Genomic DNA, 18,830 nt, shown 5'->3' on the forward strand with positions numbered 1-18,830 from the left:
ATCCGTTTAATGCCATTTAAGAATTATGAAGGGAAATATTAATGTGCGTCCTTGAATTAATATTTAGATTTGTAGTAATTAAAATTAATGCTAATTAAACTGAAATATTGAATGTTCTAATTAAACTGAAATATTGAATGTTTTCTTTTATTGTAACGTATTGTAGTCCAATGTGGTTATAACACTTCCTATAAATGCCGTTTTTTCCCTCGCAAATATTGTTGAAATTAATTTCTGAACCAAATTTAACTAGTAACATCAGATTCGAGCGGTATGGCAAGCCTTAATGTTTATTCCGCACTACTGGTTTTATTCTTAACTTGCGGGGCAGCAATGGCTACGAAGGAGAACGACCAGATTATTAAGGAAAATAATTGTGAAACTAAAATGGGTTTGCCCTGTGTTCTAGAAGCTTTCACGAGTATTTTTGAGACAGGGAGTATTTCTAACAAGTGTTGCGGCGAACTTGTTGGGTTGGGAAAAGTTTGCCACTCAGCATTAGTAAAGAGGACTCTCGAAAATCCTCTATTCAAAGACCTAAGCCCAGTGACAATTATAGCGAAGAGCATTCAAACATGGAATAATTGCCTTGCATTGATCGACTCACCATCACCGTCAAGCTTAAGGATATATGATTGCTTAAGCTAACAAGCGGTTACAAGATGTAACGACCCAAAATTGTTCTTTTGTCTTTATTTTTGATATTGTTCAAAGCTTCATTAAAATGTGTCATTAAATTTAAGCCTAGTTAAATTATATTTAGTTCTAAGAAAATTAAATGGTTCTAGAGGAGCCATTACTTAATACACTATAATTTTATAATTGCCATTATTTTTAACTTTAAAGCATTAGAACTCGGTAACCATCTCAAATCGAGCACTAGATATTGTTTCACATTGTTTAAATTGACACAAATATCATTATTATAAACATTAAGTTCATTTCAATAATGTGGAATTGGAATGTTCTAGCGTGGTGTGGAATTGAAACAATCTCAATTCCTTGAAAGTCTTTATACAATTTAAATTCACATTGGCTTTAAGGGAAAAAAACCTTGACTTCTCGATGTTGTGAAAAGACACATATCGTGCCAGGAAATATCCTCCAAGGGACATGCACTATAATTTGTAATAGTTCATTGCCTATGGACACCTTTGTGTCATTTTCCATTTTCACTCCTTGATACTTATCTATGATTCGACCTAGTTCTTTTCCGTAGAGGAGAGGCAATCTTGAAATCCTCGTCAAAACTGATGGAACGCTTCAAAGTCTGAACTTGATTTCCTTATTCTTCTTTCTTTAGATTACATTTTTTTATCAAGATCGAGAATTAAACTCCAAATATGTCAGTGACGTACGTCCCACATTCTCCCTATTAAAACAGGTTCAATTTATATAAAAACAAAATCCTATCCATTATTTGGGCAATACCTACGAGAGTTATGGAAATGCAATATGATTTGTTGTTTCCAATTTAACTCTCTAAGAGAATATTTCATTTTCCAAGTTCCATTACTTATCCCACTAAAAGCTTCAATTCATATTCCAGTAACATTGGGTCGGAACGCTCTCACCTAAAAAGTTAACGTAGAACGAAGACAACAAAAATTGAAATGGAGTCCCGCGATAAAGACAAACATCAACTTAATTTCAGAACGAGAAATATTTTTGATGTAATAATTTTTAATTTCAATCATTCAGTTGCCATTTTCCATTTTACAAATATGATAAGTTTGATAAAAACTTTTTAACAACAACAAAGGTATAAGATTTTGCGCTTCAGCATCATTATTTCTACATTGTGCAGCATCCATATCACTGGCAGAGGAATCTGCTATAGCTCTTTCACTTTTGAGATACATGTGAATTTATTACCATCAACATAACAAGTGCGTACACAAGTTCAAAAAATTACAAAAATAGGACGACACACATAACGAATGTGTGTGCTTGTAATGCAAGTGTACTATATCCCATATTGCTTTTTCCATACGTTGTTTCCTCCTTATTATCGTCCAGGTGTTTGGTTTGGAGAGGACGTAATAGTTCAATCCCAGTTTCGACGGTGAAACACATGTACGACATAATCATCTTTGCTGAACATTATTTTCGTGATCCGTTTAATGCCATTTAAGAATTATGAAGGGAAATATTAATGTGCGTCCTTGAATTAATATTTAGATTTGCTGTAATTAAAATTAATGCTAATTAAACTGAAATATTGAATGTTCGAATTAAACTGAAATATTGAATGTTTTCTTTTATTGTAACGTATTGTAGTCCAATGTGGTTATAACACTTCCTATAAATGCCAGTTTTTTTCCCTGCAAATATTGTTCGAAATTAATTTAACGAACCAAATTTAACTAGTAACATCAGATTAGAGCGGTATGGCAAGCCTTAATGTTTATTCCGCAATACTGGTTTTATTCTTAACTTGCGGGGCAGCAATGGCTACGAAGGAGAACGACCAGATTATTAAGGAAAATAATTGTGAAACTAAAATGGGTTTGCCCTGTGTTCTAGAAGCTTTCACCAGTATTTTTGAGACAGGGAGTATTTCTAACAAGTGTTGCGGCGAACTTGTTGGGTTGGGAAAAGTTTGCCACTCGGCATTAGTAAAGAGGACTCTCGAAAATCCTCTATTCAAAGACCTAAGCCCAGCGACAATTATAGCGAAGAGCATTCAAACATGGAATAATTGCCTTGCATTGATCAACTCACCATCACCGTCCGCTTAAGGATATATGATTGCTTAAGCTAACAAACGGTTACAAGACGTAACGAGCCCAAAATTGTTCTTTTGTCTTTATTTTTGATATTGTTCAAAGCTTCATTAAAATGTGTCATTAAATTTAAGCCTAGTTAAATTATATTTAGTTCTAAGAAAATTAAATGGTTCTAGAGGAGCCATTACTTAATACACTATAATTTTATAATTGCCATTATTTTTAACTTTAAAGCATTAGAACTTCGGTAACCATCTCAAATCGAGCACTAGATATTGTTTCACATTGTTTAAATTGACACAAATATCATTATTATAAACATTAAGTTCATTTCAATAATGTGGAATTGGAATGTTCTAGCGTGGTGTGGAATTGAAACAATCTCAATTCCTTGAAAGTCTTTATACAATTTAAATTCACATTGGCTTTAAGGGAAAAAAACCTTGACTTCTCGATGTTGTGAAAAGACACATATCGTGCCAGGAAATATCCTCCAAGGGACATGCACTATAATTTGTAATAGTTCATTGCCTATGGACACCTTTGTGTCATTTTCCATTTTCACTCCTTCGATACTTATCTATGATTCGACCTATTTCTTTTCCGTAGAGGAGAGGCAATCTTGAAATCCTCGTCAAAAGTGATGGAACGCTTCAAAGTCTGAACTTGATTTCCTTATTCTTCTTTCTTTAGATTACTTTTTTTTATCAAGGCCGAGAATGAAACTCCAAATATGTCAGCGACGTACGTCCCACATTCTCCCTATTAAAACAGGTTCAATTTATATAAAAACAAAATCCTATCCATTATTTGGGCAATACCTACGAGAGTTATGGAAATGTAATATCATTTGTTGTTTCCAATTTAACTCTCTAAGAGAATATTTCATTTTCCAAGTTCCATTACTTATCCCACTAAAAGCTTCAATTCATATTCCAGTAACATTGGGTCGGAACGCTCTCACCTAAAAAGTTAACGTAGAACGAAGACAACAAAAACTGAAATGGAGTCCCGCGATAAAGACAAACCTCAACTTAATTTCAGAACGAGAAATATTTTTGATGTAATAATTTTGAATTTCAATCATTCAGTTGGCATTTTCCATATTACAGATATGATAAGTTTGATAAAAACTTTTTAACAACAACAAAGGTATAAGATTTTGCGCTTCGCATCATTATTTCTACATTGTGCCGCATCCATATCACTGGCAGAGGAATCTGCTATAGCTCTTTCACTTTTGAGATACACGTGGATTTTTTACCATCAACATAACAAGTGCGTACACAAGTTCAAAAAATTAGAAAAATAGGACGACACACATAACGAATGTGTGTGCTTGTAATGCAAGTGTACTATATCCCATATTGCTTTTTCCATACGTTGTTTCCTCCTTATTATCGTCCAGGTGTTTGGTTTGGAGAGGACGTAATAGTTCAATCCCAGTTTCGACGGTGAAACACATGTACGACGTAATCATCTTTCTTTGAACATTATTTTCGTGATCCGTTTAATGCCATTTAAGAATTATGAAGGGAAATATTAATGTGCGTCCTTGAATTAATATTTAGATTTGTAGTAATTAAAATTAATGCTAATTAAACTGAAATATTGAATGTTCTAATTAAACTGAAATATTGAATGTTTTCTTTTATTGTAACGTATTGTAGTCAATGTGGTTATAACACTTCCTATAAATGCCAGTTTTTTTCCTGCAAATATTGTTGAAATTAATTTCTGAACCAAATTTAACTAGTAACATCGATTCGAGCGGTATGGCAAGCCTTAATGTTTATTCCGCACTCTTGGTTTTATTCTTAACTTGCGGGCAAAATGGCTCTGAAGGAGAACGACCAGATTATTAAGGAAAATAATTGTGAAACTAAAATGGGTTTGCCACATGTTCTAGAAGCTTTCACGAGTATTTTTGAGGCAGGAGTATTTCTAACAAGTGTTGCGGCGAACTTGTTGGGTTGGGAAAAGTTTGCCACTCGGCATTAGTAAAGAGGACTCTCGAAAATCCTCTATTCAAAGACCTAAGCCCAAATGACAATTATAGCGAAGAGCATTCAAACATGGAATAATTGCCTTGCATTGATCGACTCACCATCACCGTCAAGCAAGGATATATGATTGCTTAAGCTAACAAGCGGTTACAAGGCGTAGCAGACCCAAAATTGTTCTTTTGTCTTTATTTTTGATATTGTTCAAAAGCTTCATTAAAATGTGTCATTAAATTTAAGCCTAGTTAAATTATATTTAGTTCTAAGAAAATTAAATGGTTCTAGAGGAGCCATTACTTAATACACTATAATTTTATAATTGCCATTATTTTTAACTTTAAAGCATTAGAACTTCATTAACCATCTCAAATCGAGCACTAGATATTGTTTCACATTGTTTAAATTGACACAAATATCATTATTATAAACATTAAGTTCATTTCAATAATGTGGAATTGGAATGTTCTAGCGTGGTGTGGAATTGAAACAATCTCAATTCCTTGAAAGTCTTTATACAATTTAAATTCACATTGGCTTTAACGGAAAAAACCTTGACTTCTCGATGTTGTGAAAAGACACATATCGTGCCAGGAAATATCCTCCAAGGGACATGCACTATAATTTGTAATAGTTCATTGCCTATGGACACCTTTGTGTCATTTTCCATTTTCACTCCTTGATACTTATCTAACAATTCGACCTATTTCTTTTCCGTAGAGGAGAGGCAATCTTGAAATCCTCGTCAAAAGTGATGGAACAACTTCAAAGTCGAACTTGATTTCCTTATTCTTCTTTCTTTAGATTACTTTTTTTATCAAGACCGAGAATGAAACTCCAAATATGTCAGCGACGTACGTCCCACATTCTCCCTATTAAAACAGGTTCAATTTATATAAAAACAAAATCCTATCCATTATTTGGGCAATACCTACGAGAGTTATGGAAATGTAATATCATTTGTTGTTTCCAATTTAACTCTCTAAGAGAATATTTCATTTTCCAAGTTCCATTACTTATCCCACTAAAAGCTTCAATTCATATTCCAGTAACATTGGGTCGGAACGCTCTCACCTAAAAAGTTAACGTAGAACGAAGACAACAAAAACTGAAATGGAGTCCCGCGATAAAGACAAACATCAACTTAATTTCAGAACGAGAAATATTTTTGATGTAATAATTTTGAATTTCAATCATTCAGTTGCCATTTTCCATTTTACAAATATGATAAGTTTGATAAAAACTTTTTAACAACAACAAAGGTATAAGATTTTGCGCTTCGCATCATTATTTCTACATTGTGCCGCATCCATATCACTGGCAGAGGAATCTGCTATAGCTCTTTCACTTTTGAGATACACGTGAATTTTTTACCATCAACATAACAAGTGCGTACACAAGTTCAAAAAATTACAAAAATAGGACGACACACATAACGAATGTGTGTGCTTGTAATGCAAGTGTACTATATCCCATATTGCTTTTTCCATACGTTGTTTCCTCCTTATTATCGTCCAGGTGTTTGGTTTGGAGAGGACGTAATAGTTCAATCCCAGTTTCGACGGTGAAACACATGTACGACATAATCATCTTTGCTGAACATTATTTTCGTGATCCGTTTATTGCCATTTAAAAATTATGAAGGGAAATATTAATGTGTGTCCTTGAATTAATATTTAGATTTCTAGTAATTAAAATTAATGTTAATTAAACTGAAATATTGAATGTTCTAATTAAACTGAAAAATTGAATGTTTTCTTTTATTGTAACGTATTGTAGTCAATGTGGTTATAACACTTCCTATAAATGCCAGTTTTTTCCTGCAAATATTGTTGAAATTAATTTTACTGAACCAAATTTAACTAGTAACATCAGATTCGAGCGGTATGGCAAGCCTTAATGTTTATTCCGCACTACTGGTTTTATTCTTAACTTGCGGGCAACAATGGCTCTGAAGGAGAACGACCAGATTATTAAGGAAAATAATTGTGAAACTAAAATGGGTTTGCCACATGTTCTAGAAGCTTTCACGAGTATTTTGAGGACAGGAGTATTTCTAACAAGTGTTGCGGCGAACTTGTTGGGTTGGGAAAAGTTTGCCACTCGGCATTAGTAAAGAGGACTCTCGAAAATCCTCTATTCAAAGACCTAAGCCCAAATGACAATTATAGCGAAGAGCATTCAAACATGGAATAATTGCCTTGCATTGATCGACTCACCATCACCGTCCGCAAGGATATATGATTGCTTAAGCTAACAAGCGGTTACAAGGCGTAACGGACCCAAAATTGTTCTTTTGTCTTTATTTTTGATATTGTTCAAAGCTTCATTAAAATGTGTCATTAAATTTAAGCCTAGTTAAATTATATTTAGTTCTAAGAAAATTAAATGGTTCTAGAGGAGCCATTACTTAATACACTATAATTTTATAATTGCCATTATTTTTAACTTTAAAGCATTAGAACTCGGTAACCATCTCAAATCGAGCACTAGATATTGTTTCACATTGTTTAAATTGACACAAATATCATTATTATAAACATTAAGTTCATTTCAATAATGTGGAATTGGAATGTTCTAGCGTGGTGTGGAATTGAAACAATCTCAATTCCTTGAAAGTCTTTATACAATTTAAATTCACATTGGCTTTAAGGGAAAAAAACCTTGACTTCTCGATGTTGTGAAAAGACACATATCGTGCCAGGAAATATCCTCCAAGGGACATGCACTATAATTTGTAATAGTTCATTGCCTATGGACACCTTTGTGTGATTTTCCATTTTCACTCCTTCGATACTTATCTAACAGTTACGACCTATTTCTTTTTCGCAGAGGAGAGCCAATCTTGAAATCCTCGTCAAAAGTGATGGAACGCTTCAAAGTCTGAACTTGATTTCCTTATTCTTCTTTCTTTAGATTACTTTTTTAATCAAGACCGAGAATGAAACTCCAAATATGTCAGCGACGTACGTCCCACATTCTCCCTATCAAAACAGGTTCAATTTATATAAAAACAAAATCCTATCCATTATTTGGGCAATACCTACGAGAGTTATGGAAATGTAATATCATTTGTTGTTTCCAATTTAACTCTCTAAGAGAATATTTCATTTTCCAAGTTCCATTACTTATCCCACTAAAAGCTTCAATTCATATTCCAAAACATTGGGTGGAACGCTCTCACCTAAAAAGTTAACGTGAACGAAGACAACAAAAGCTGAAATGGAGTCCCGATAAAGACAAACATCAACTTAATTTGAGCGAGAAATATTTTTGATGTAATAATTTTGAATTTCAATCATTCAGTTGCCATTTTCCATTTTACAAATATGATAAGTTTGATAAAAACTTTTAACAACAACAAAGGTATAAGATTTTGCGCTTCGCATCATTATTTCTACATTGTGCGCATCCATATCCTTTGGCGAGGAATCTGCTATAGCTCTTTCACTTTTGAGATACATGTGAATTTTTACCATCAACATAACAAGTGCGTACACAAGTTCAAAAATTACAAAATAGGACGACACACATAACGAATGTGTGTGCTTGTAATGCAAGTGTACTATATCCCATATTGCTTTTTCCATCGTTGTTTCCTCCTTATTATCGTCCGGTGTTTGGTTTGGAGAGGGCGTAATAGTTCAATCCAGTTTAAACGGTGAAACACATATACGACATAATCATCTTTCTTTGAACATTATTTTCGTGATCCGTTTAATGCCATTTAAAATTATGAAGGAAATATTAATGTGCGTCCTTGAATTAATATTTAGATTTGTAGTAATTAAAATTAATGCTAATTAAACTGAAATATTGAATGTTCTAATTAAACTGAAATATTGAATGTTTTCTTTTATTGTAACGTATTGTAGTCAATGTGGTTATAACACTTCCTATAAATGCCGTTTTTTCCTGCAAATATTGTTCAAATTAATTTCTGAACCAAATTTAACTAGTAACATCGATTCGAGCGGTATGGCAAGCCTTAATGTTTATTCCGCACTCTGGTTTTATTCTTAACTTGCGGGCAACAATGGCTCTGAAGGAGAACGACCAGATTATTAAGGAAAATAATTGTGAAACTAAAATGGGTTTGCCACATGTTCTAGAAGCTTTCACGAGTATTTTGAGGCAGGGAGTATTTCTAACAAGTGTTGCGGCGAACTTGTTGGGTTGGGAAAAGTTTGCCACTCGGCATTAGTAAAGAGGACTCTCGAAAATCCTCTATTCAAAGACCTAAGCCCAAGCGACAATTATAGCGAAGAGCATTCAAACATGGAATAATTGCCTTGCATTGATCGACTCACCATCACCGTCCGCAGGATATATGATTGCTTAAGCTAACAAGCGGTTACAAGGCGTACAGACCCAAAATTGTTCTTTTGTCTTTATTTTTGATATTGTTCAAAAGCTTCATTAAAATGTGTCATTAAATTTAAGCCTAGTTAAATTATATTTAGTTCTAAGAAAATTAAATGGTTCTAGAGGAGCCATTACTTAATACACTATAATTTTATAATTGCCATTATTTTTAACTTTAAAGCATTAGAACTCGGTAACCATCTCAAATCGAGCACTAGATATTGTTTCACATTGTTTAAATTGACACAAATATCATTATTATAAACATTAAGTTCATTTCAATAATGTGGAATTGGAATGTTCTAGCGTGGTGTGGAATTGAAACAATCTCAATTCCTTGAAAGTCTTTATACAATTTAAATTCACATTAGCTTTAAGGGAAAAAAACCTTGACTTCTCGATGTTGTGAAAAGACACATATCGTGCTAGGAAATATCCTCCAAGGGACATGCACTATAATTTGTAATAGTTCATTGCCTATGGACACCTTTGTGTCATTTTCCATTTTCACTCCTTCGATACTTATCTAACAGTTACGACCTATTTCTTTTCCGTAGAGGAGAGGCAATCCTGAAATCCTCGTCAAAAGTGATGGAATGCTTCAAAGTCTGAACTTGATTTCCTTATTCTTCTTTCTTTAGATTACTTTTTTTTATCGTGACCGAGAATGAAACTCCAAATATGTCAGTGACGTACGTCCCACATTCTCCCTATTAAAACAGGTTCAATTTATATAAAAACAAAATCCTATCCATTATTTGGGCAATACCTACGAGAGTTATGGAAATGTAATATCATTTGTTGTTTCCAATTTAACTCTCTAAGAGAATATTTCATTTTCCAAGTTCCATTACTTATCCCACTAAAAGCTTCAATTCATATTCCAGTAACATTGGGTCGGAACGCTCTCACCTAAAAAGTTAACGTAGAACGAAGACAACAAAAACTGAAATGGAGTCCCGCGATAAAGACAAACCTCAACTTAATTTGAGCGAGAAATATTTTGATGTAATAATTTTGAATTTCAATCATTCAGGTTGCCATTTTCCATTTTACAAATATGATAAGTTTGATAAAAACTTTTTAACAACAACAAAGGTATAAGATTTTGCGCTTTGCATCATTATTTCTACATTGTGCCGCATCCATATCACTGGCAGAGGAATCTGCTGTAGCTCTTTCACTTTTGAGATACATGTGAATTTATTACCATCAACATAACAAGTGCGTACACAAGTTCAAAAATTACAAAATAGGACGACACACATAACGAATGTGTGTGCTTGTAATGCAAGTGTACTATATCCCATATTGCTTTTTCCATACGTTGTTTCCTCCTTATTATCGTCCAGGTGTTTGGTTTGGAGAGGACGTAATAGTTCAATCCCAGTTTCGACGGTGAAACACATGTACGACATAATCATCTTTCTTTGAACATTATTTTAGTGATCCGTTTAATGCCATTTAAAATTATGAAGGAAATATTAATGTGCGTCCTTGAATTAATATTTAGATTTGTAGTAATTAAAATTAATGCTAATTAAATTGAAATATTGAATGTTCTAATTAAACCTGAAATATTGAATGTTTTCTTTTATTGTAACGTATTGTAGTCAATGTGGTTATAACACTTCCTATAAATGCCGTTTTTTCCTGCAAATATTGTTGAAATTAATTTCTGAACCAAATTTAACTAGTAACATCAGATTAGAGCGGTATGGCAAGCCTTAATGTTTATTCCGCAATACTGGTTTTATTCTTAACTTGCGGGGCAGCAATGGCTACGAAGGAGAACGACCAGATTATTAAGGAAAATAATTGTGAAACTAAAATGGGTTTGCCCTGTGTTCTAGAAGCTTTCACCAGTATTTTTGAGACAGGGAGTATTTCTAACAAGTGTTGCGGCGAACTTGTTGGGTTGGGAAAAGTTTGCCACTCGGCATTAGTAAAGAGGACTCTCGAAAATCCTCTATTCAAAGACCTAAGCCCAAATGACAATTATAGCGAAGAGCATTCAAACATGGAATAATTGCCTTGCATTGATCGACTCACCATCACCGTCCGCTTAAGGATATATGATTGCTTAAGCTAACAAGCGGTTACAAGGCGTACAGACCCAAAATTGTTCTTTTGTCTTTATTTTGATATTGTTCCAAAAAGCTTCATTAAAATGTGTCATTAAATTTAAGCCTAGTTAAATTATATTTAGTTCTAAGAAAATTAAATGGTTCTAGAGGAGCCATTACTTAATACACTATAATTTTATAATTGCCATTATTTTTAACTTTAAAGCATTAGAACTTCAGTAACCATCTCAAATCGAGCACTAGATATTGTTTCACATTGTTTAAATTGACACAAATATCATTATTATAAACATTAAGTTCATTTCAATAATGTGGAATTGGAATGTTCTAGCGTGGTGTGGAATTGAAACAATCTCAATTCCTTGAAAGTCTTTATACAATTTAAATTCACATTGGCTTTAAGGAAAAAACCTTGACTTCTCGATGTTGTGAAAAGACACATATCGTGCGGAAATATCCTCCAAGGGACATGCACTATAATTTGTAATAGTTCATTGCCTATGGACACCTTTGTGTCATTTTCCATTTTCACTCCTTGATACTTATCTATGATTCGACCTATTTCTTTTCCGTAGAGGAGAGGCAATCTTGAAATCCTCGTCAAAAGTGATGGAACAGCTTCAAAGTCGAACTTGATTTCCTTATTCTTCTTTCTTTAGATTACTTTTTTATCAAGGCCGAGAATGAAACTCCAAATATGTCGTGACGTCGTCCCACATTCTCCCTATTAAAACAGGTTCAATTTATATAAAACAAAATCCTATCCATTATTTGGGCAATACCTACGAGAGTTATGGAAATGTAATATCATTTGTTGTTTCCAATTTAACTCTCTAAGAGAATATTTTATTTTCCAAGTTCCATTACTTATCCCACTAAAAGCTTCAATTCATATTCCAAAGAACATTGGGTGAACGCTCTCACCTAAAAAGTTAACGTGAAACGAAGACAACAAAAGCTGAAATGGAGTCCCGATAAAGACAAACATCAACTTAATTTGAGCGAGAAATATTTTTGATGTAATAATTTTGAATTTCAATCATTCAGTTGCCATTTTCCATTTTACAAATATGATAAGTTTGATAAAAACTTTTAACAACAACAAAGGTATAAGATTTTGCGCTTAGCATCATTATTTCTACATTGTGCGCATCCATATCCTTTGGCGAGGAATCTGCTATAGCTCTTTCACTTTTGAGATACATGTGAATTTTTTACCATCAACATAACAAGTGCGTACACAAGTTCAAAAATTACAAAATAGGACGACACACATAACGAATGTGTGTGCTTGTAATGCAAGTGTACTATATCCCATATTGCTTTTTCCATCGTTGTTTCCTCCTTATTATCGTCCGGTGTTTGGTTTGGAGAGGACGTAATAGTTCAATCCAGTTTAACGGTGAAACACATATACGACATAATCATCTTTGCTTGAACATTATTTTCGTGATCCGTTTAATGCCATTTAAAATTATGAAGGAAATATTAATGTGCGTCCTTGAATTAATATTTAGATTTGTAGTAATTAAAATTAATGCTAATTAAACTGAAATATTGAATGTTCTAATTAAACTGAAATATTGAATGTTTTCTTTTATTGTAACGTATTGTAGTCAATGTGGTTATAACACTTCCTATAAATGCCGTTTTTTTCCTGCAAATATTGTTGAAATTAATTTCTGAACCAAATTTAACTAGTAACATCGATTCGAGCGGTATGGCAAGCCTTAATGTTTATTCCGCACTCTGGTTTTATTCTTAACTTGCGGGCGAAGAATAGCTCTGAAGGAGAACGACCAGATTATTAAGGAAAATAATTGTGAAACTAAAATGGGTTTGCCACTGTTCTAGAAGCTTTCACGAGTATTTTGAGGCGGGAGTATTTCTAACAAGTGTTGCGGCGAACTTGTTGGGTTGGGAAAAGTTTGCCACTCAGCATTAGTAAAGAGGACTCTCGAAAATCCTCTATTCAAAGACCTAAGCCCAGCGACAATTATAGCGAAGAGCATTCAAACATGGAATAATTGCCTTGCATTGATCGACTCACCATCACCGTCAAGCTTAAGGATATATGATTGCTTAAGCTAACAAGCGGTTACAAGGCGTAACGGACCCAAAATTGTTCTTTTGTCTTTATTTTTGATATTGTTCTGAAAGCTTCATTAAAATGTGTCATTAAATTTAAGCCTAGTTAAATTATATTTAGTTCTAAGAAAATTAAATGGTTCTAGAGGAGCCATTACTTAATACACTATAATTTTATAATTGCTATCATTTGTTCATTATTTTTAACTTTAAAGCATTAGAACTCGGTAACCATCTCAAATCGAGCACTAGATATTGTTTCACATTGTTTAAATTGACACAAATATCATTATTATAAACATTAAGTTCATTTCAATAATGTGGAATTGGAATGTTCTAGCGTGGTGTGGAATTGAAACAATCTCAATTCCTTGAAAGTCTTTATACAATTTAAATTCACATTGGCTTTAAGGGAAAAAAACCTTGACTTCTCGATGTTGTGAAAAGACACATATCGTGCCAGGAAATATCCTCCAAGGGACATGCACTATAATTTGTAATAGTTCATTGCCTATGGACACCTTTGTGTCATTTTCCATTTTCACCTTGATACTTATCTAACAGTTACGACCTATTTCTTTTCCGTAGAGGAGAGGCAATCTTGAAATCCTCGTCAAAAGTGATGGAACTCTTCAAAGTCTGAACTTGATTTCCTTATTCTTCTTTCTTTAGATTACTTTTTTTTATCAAGACCGAGAATGAAACTCCAAATATGTCAGCGACGTACGTCCCACATTCTCCCTATTAAAACAGGTTCAATTTATATAAAAACAAAATCCTATCCATTATTTGGGCAATACCTACGAGAGTTATGGAAATGTAATATCATTTGTTGTTTCCAATTTAACTCTCTAAGAGAATATTTTATTTTCCAAGTTCCATTACTTATCCCACTAAAAGCTTCAATTCATATTCCAGTAACATTGGGTCGGAACGCTCTCACCTAAAAAGTTAACGTAGAACGAAGACAACAAAAACTGAAATGGAGTCCCGCGATAAAGACAAACATCAACTTAATTTCAGAACGAGAAATATTTTTGATGTAATAATTTTGAATTTCAATCATTCAATTGCCATTTTCCATTTTACAAATATGATAAGTTTGATAAAAAAATTTTAACAACAACAAAGGTATAAGATTTTGCGCTTAGCATCATTATTTCTACATTGTGCGCATCCATATCCTTTGGCGGAGGAATCTGCTATAGCTCTTTCACTTTTGAGATACATGTGAATTTTTACCATCAACATAACAAGTGCGTACACAAGTTCAAAAATTACAAAATAGGACGACACACATAACGAATGTGTGCTTGTAATGCAAGTGTACTATATCCCATATTGCTTTTTCCATCGTTGTTTCCTCCTTATTATCGTCCGGTGTTTGGTTTGGAGAGGGCGTAATAGTTCAATCCAGTTTAAACGGTGAAACACATATACGACATAATCATCTTTCTTGAACATTATTTTCGTGATCCGTTTAATGCCATTTAAAATTATGAAGGAAATATTAATGTCGTCCTTGAATTAATATTTAGATTTCTAGTAATTAAAATTAATGTTAATTAAACTGAAATATTGAATGTTCTAATTAAACTGAAAAATTGAATGTTTTCTTTTATTGTAACGTATTGTAGTCCAATGTGGTTATAACACTTCCTATAAATGCCAATTTCTTTCCCTGCTAATATTGTTCGAAATTAATTTTACGAATCAATTTTAACTAGTAACATCAGATTCGAGCGGGATGGCAAGCCTTAATGTTTATTCCGCACTACTAGTTTTATTCTTAACTTGCGGGGCAGCAATGGCTACGATGGAGAACGACCAGATTATTAAGGAAAATAATTGTGAAACTAAAATGGGTTTGCCCTGTGTTCTAGAAGCTTTCACGAGTATTTTCAAGACAGGGAGTATTTCTAATAAGTGTTGTGGCGAACTTGTTGGGTTGGGAAAAGTGTGCCACTCAGCATTAGTAAAGAGGACTCTCGAAAATCCTCTATTCAAAGACCTAAGCCCAGCTACAATTATAGCGAAGAGCATTCAAACATGGAATAATTGCCTTGCATTGATCGACTCACCATCACCGTCCGCTTAAGGATATATGATTGCTTAAGCTAACAAGCGGTTACAAGGCGTAGAGACCCAAAATTGTTCTTTTGTCTTTATTTTTGATATTGTTCAAAGCTTCATTAAAATGTGTCATTAAATTTAAGCCTAGTTAAATTATATTTAGTTCTAAGAAAATTAAATGGTTCTAGAGGAGCCATTACTTAATACACTATAATTTTATAATTGCCATTATTTTTAACTTTAAAGCATTAGAACTTCAAACCATCTCAAATCGAGCACTAGATATTGTTTCACATTGTTTAAATTGACACAAATATCATTATTATAAACATTAAGTTCATTTCAATAATGTGGAATTGGAATGTTCTAGCGTGGTGTGGAATTGAAACAATCTCAATTCCTTGAAAGTCTTTATACAATTTAAATTCACATTGGCTTTAAGGAAAAAACCTTGACTTCTCGATGTTGTGAAAAGACACATATCGTGCGGAAATATCCTCCAAGGGACATGCACTATAATTTGTAATAGTTCATTGCCTATGGACACCTTTGTGTCATTTTCCATTTTCACTCCTTGATACTTATCTAACATTCGACCTATTTCTTTTCCGTAGAGGAGAGGCAATCTTGAAATCCTCGTCAAAAGTGATGGAACAACTTCAAAGTCGAACTTGATTTCCTTATTCTTCTTTCTTTAGATTACTTTTTTATCAAGACCGAGAATGAAACTCCAAATATGTCGTGACGTCGTCCCACATTCTCCCTATTAAAACAGGTTCAATTTATATAAAAACAAAATCCTATCCATTATTTGGGCAATACCTACGAGAGTTATGGAAATGTAATATCATTTGTTGTTTCCAATTTAACTCTCTAAGAGAATATTTTATTTTCCAAGTTCCATTACTTATCCCACTAAAAGCTTCAATTCATATTCCAGTAACATTGGGTCGGAACGCTCTCACCTAAAAAGTTAACGTAGAACGAAGACAACAAAAACTGAAATGGAGTCCCGCGATAAAGACAAACATCAACTTAATTTCAGAACGAGAAATATTTTTGATGTAATAATTTTTAATTTCAATCATTCAGTTGCCATTTTCCATTTTACAAATATGATAAGTTTGATAAAAACTTTTTAACAACAACAAAGGTATAAGATTTTGCGCTTCGCATCATTATTTCTACATTGTGCCGCATCCATATCACTGGCAGAGGAATCTGCTGTAGCTCTTTCACTTTTGAGATACATGTGAATTTATTACCATCAACATAACAAGTGCGTACACAAGTTCAAAAAATTACAAAAATAGGACGACACACATAACGAATGTGTGTGCTTGTAATGCAAGTGTACTATATCCCATATTGCTTTTTCCATACGTTGTTTCCTCCTTATTATCGTCCAGGTGTTTGGTTTGGAGAGGACGTAATAGTTCAATCCCAGTTTCGACGGTGAAACACATGTACGACATAATCATCTTTGCTGAACATTATTTTCGTGATCCGTTTAATGCCATTTAAGAATTATGAAGGGAAATATTAATGTGCGTCCTTGAATTAATATTTAGATTTGTAGTAATTAAAATTAATGCTAATTAAACTGAAATATTGAATGTTCTAATTAAACTGAAATATTGAATGTTTTCTTTTATTGTAACGTATTGTAGTCCAATGTGGTTATAACACTTCCTATAAATGCCGCTTTTTTCCTGCAAATATTGTTGAAATTAATTTCTGAACCAAATTTAACTAGTAACATCGATTCGAGCGGTATGGCAAGCCTTAATGTTTATTCCGCACTCTTGGTTTTATTCTTAACTTGCGGGCAAAGAATGGCTCTGAAGGAGAACGACCAGATTATTAAGGAAAATAATTGTGAAACTAAAATGGGTTTGCCACATGTTCTAGAAGCTTTCACGAGTATTTTGAGGCAGGGGAGTATTTCTAACAAGTGTTGCGGCGAACTTGTTGGGTTGGGAAAAGTTTGCCACTCAGCATTAGTAAAGAGGACTCTCGAAAATCCTCTATTCAAAGACCTAAGCCCAGCGACAATTATAGCGAAGAGCATTCAAACATGGAATAATTGCCTTGCATTGATCGACTCACCATCACCGTCAAGCAGGATATATGATTGCTTAAGCTAACAAACGGTTACAAGACGTAACGAGCCCAAAATTGTTCTTTTGTCTTTATTTTTGATATTGTTCCGAAAGCTTCATTAAAATGTGTCATTAAATTTAAGCCTAGTTAAATTATATTTAGTTCTAAGAAAATTAAATGGTTCTAGAGGAGCCATTACTTAATACACTATAATTTTATAATTGCCATTATTTTTAACTTTAAAGCATTAGAACTCGGTAACCATCTCAAATCGAGCACTAGATATTGTTTCACATTGTTTAAATTGACACAAATATCATTATTATAAACATTAAGTTCATTTCAATAATGTGGAATTGGAATGTTCTAGCGTGGTGTGGAATTGAAACAATCTCAATTCCTTGAAAGTCTTTATACAATTTAAATTCACATTGGCTTTAAGGGAAAAAAACCTTGACTTCTCGATGTTGTGAAAAGACACATATCGTGCCAGGAAATATCCTCCAAGGGACATGCACTATAATTTGTAATAGTTCATTGCCTATGGACACCTTTGTGTCATTTTCCATTTTCACTCCTTCGATACTTATCTAACGATTCGACCTATTTCTTTTCCGTAGAGGAGAGGCAATCTTGAAATCCTCGTCAAAGTGATGGAACACTTCAAAGTCGAACTTGATTTCCTTATTCTTCTTTCTTTAGATTACTTTTTTATCAAGATCGAGAATGAAACTCCAAATATGTCGTGACGTCGTCGTCCCACATTCTCCCTATAAAAGAGGTTCAATTTATATAAAAACAAAATCCTATCCATTATTTGGGCAATACCTACGAGAGTTATGGAAATGTAATATCATTTGTTGTTTCCAATTTAACTCTCTAAGAGAATATTTTATTTTCCAAGTTCCATTACTTATCCCACTAAAAGCTTCAATTCATATTCCAGTAACATTGGGTCGGAACGCTCTCACCTAAAAAGTTAACGTAGAACGAAGACAACAAAAACTGAAATGGAGTCCCGCGATAAAGACAAACATCAACTTAATTTCAGAACGAGAAATATTTTTGATGTAATAATTTTTAATTTCAATCATTCAGTTGCCATTTTCCATTTTACAAATATGATAAGTTTGATAAAAACTTTTTAACAACAACAAAGGTATAAGATTTTGCGCTTCGCATCATTATTTCTACATTGTGCCGCATCCATATCACTGGCAGAGGAATCTGCTATAGCTCTTTCACTTTTGAGATACACGTGAATTTTTTACCATCAACATAACAAGTGCGTACACAAGTTCAAAAATTACAAAATAGGACGACACACATAACGAATGTGTGTGCTTGTAATGCAAGTGTACTATATCCCATATTGCTTTTTCCAT

The sequence above is a fragment of the Gossypium raimondii genome, chromosome 5 (assembly GCF_025698545.1).
Source record: "Gossypium raimondii isolate GPD5lz chromosome 5, ASM2569854v1, whole genome shotgun sequence".
In the NCBI taxonomy this organism is placed as follows: domain Eukaryota; kingdom Viridiplantae; phylum Streptophyta; class Magnoliopsida; order Malvales; family Malvaceae; genus Gossypium; species Gossypium raimondii.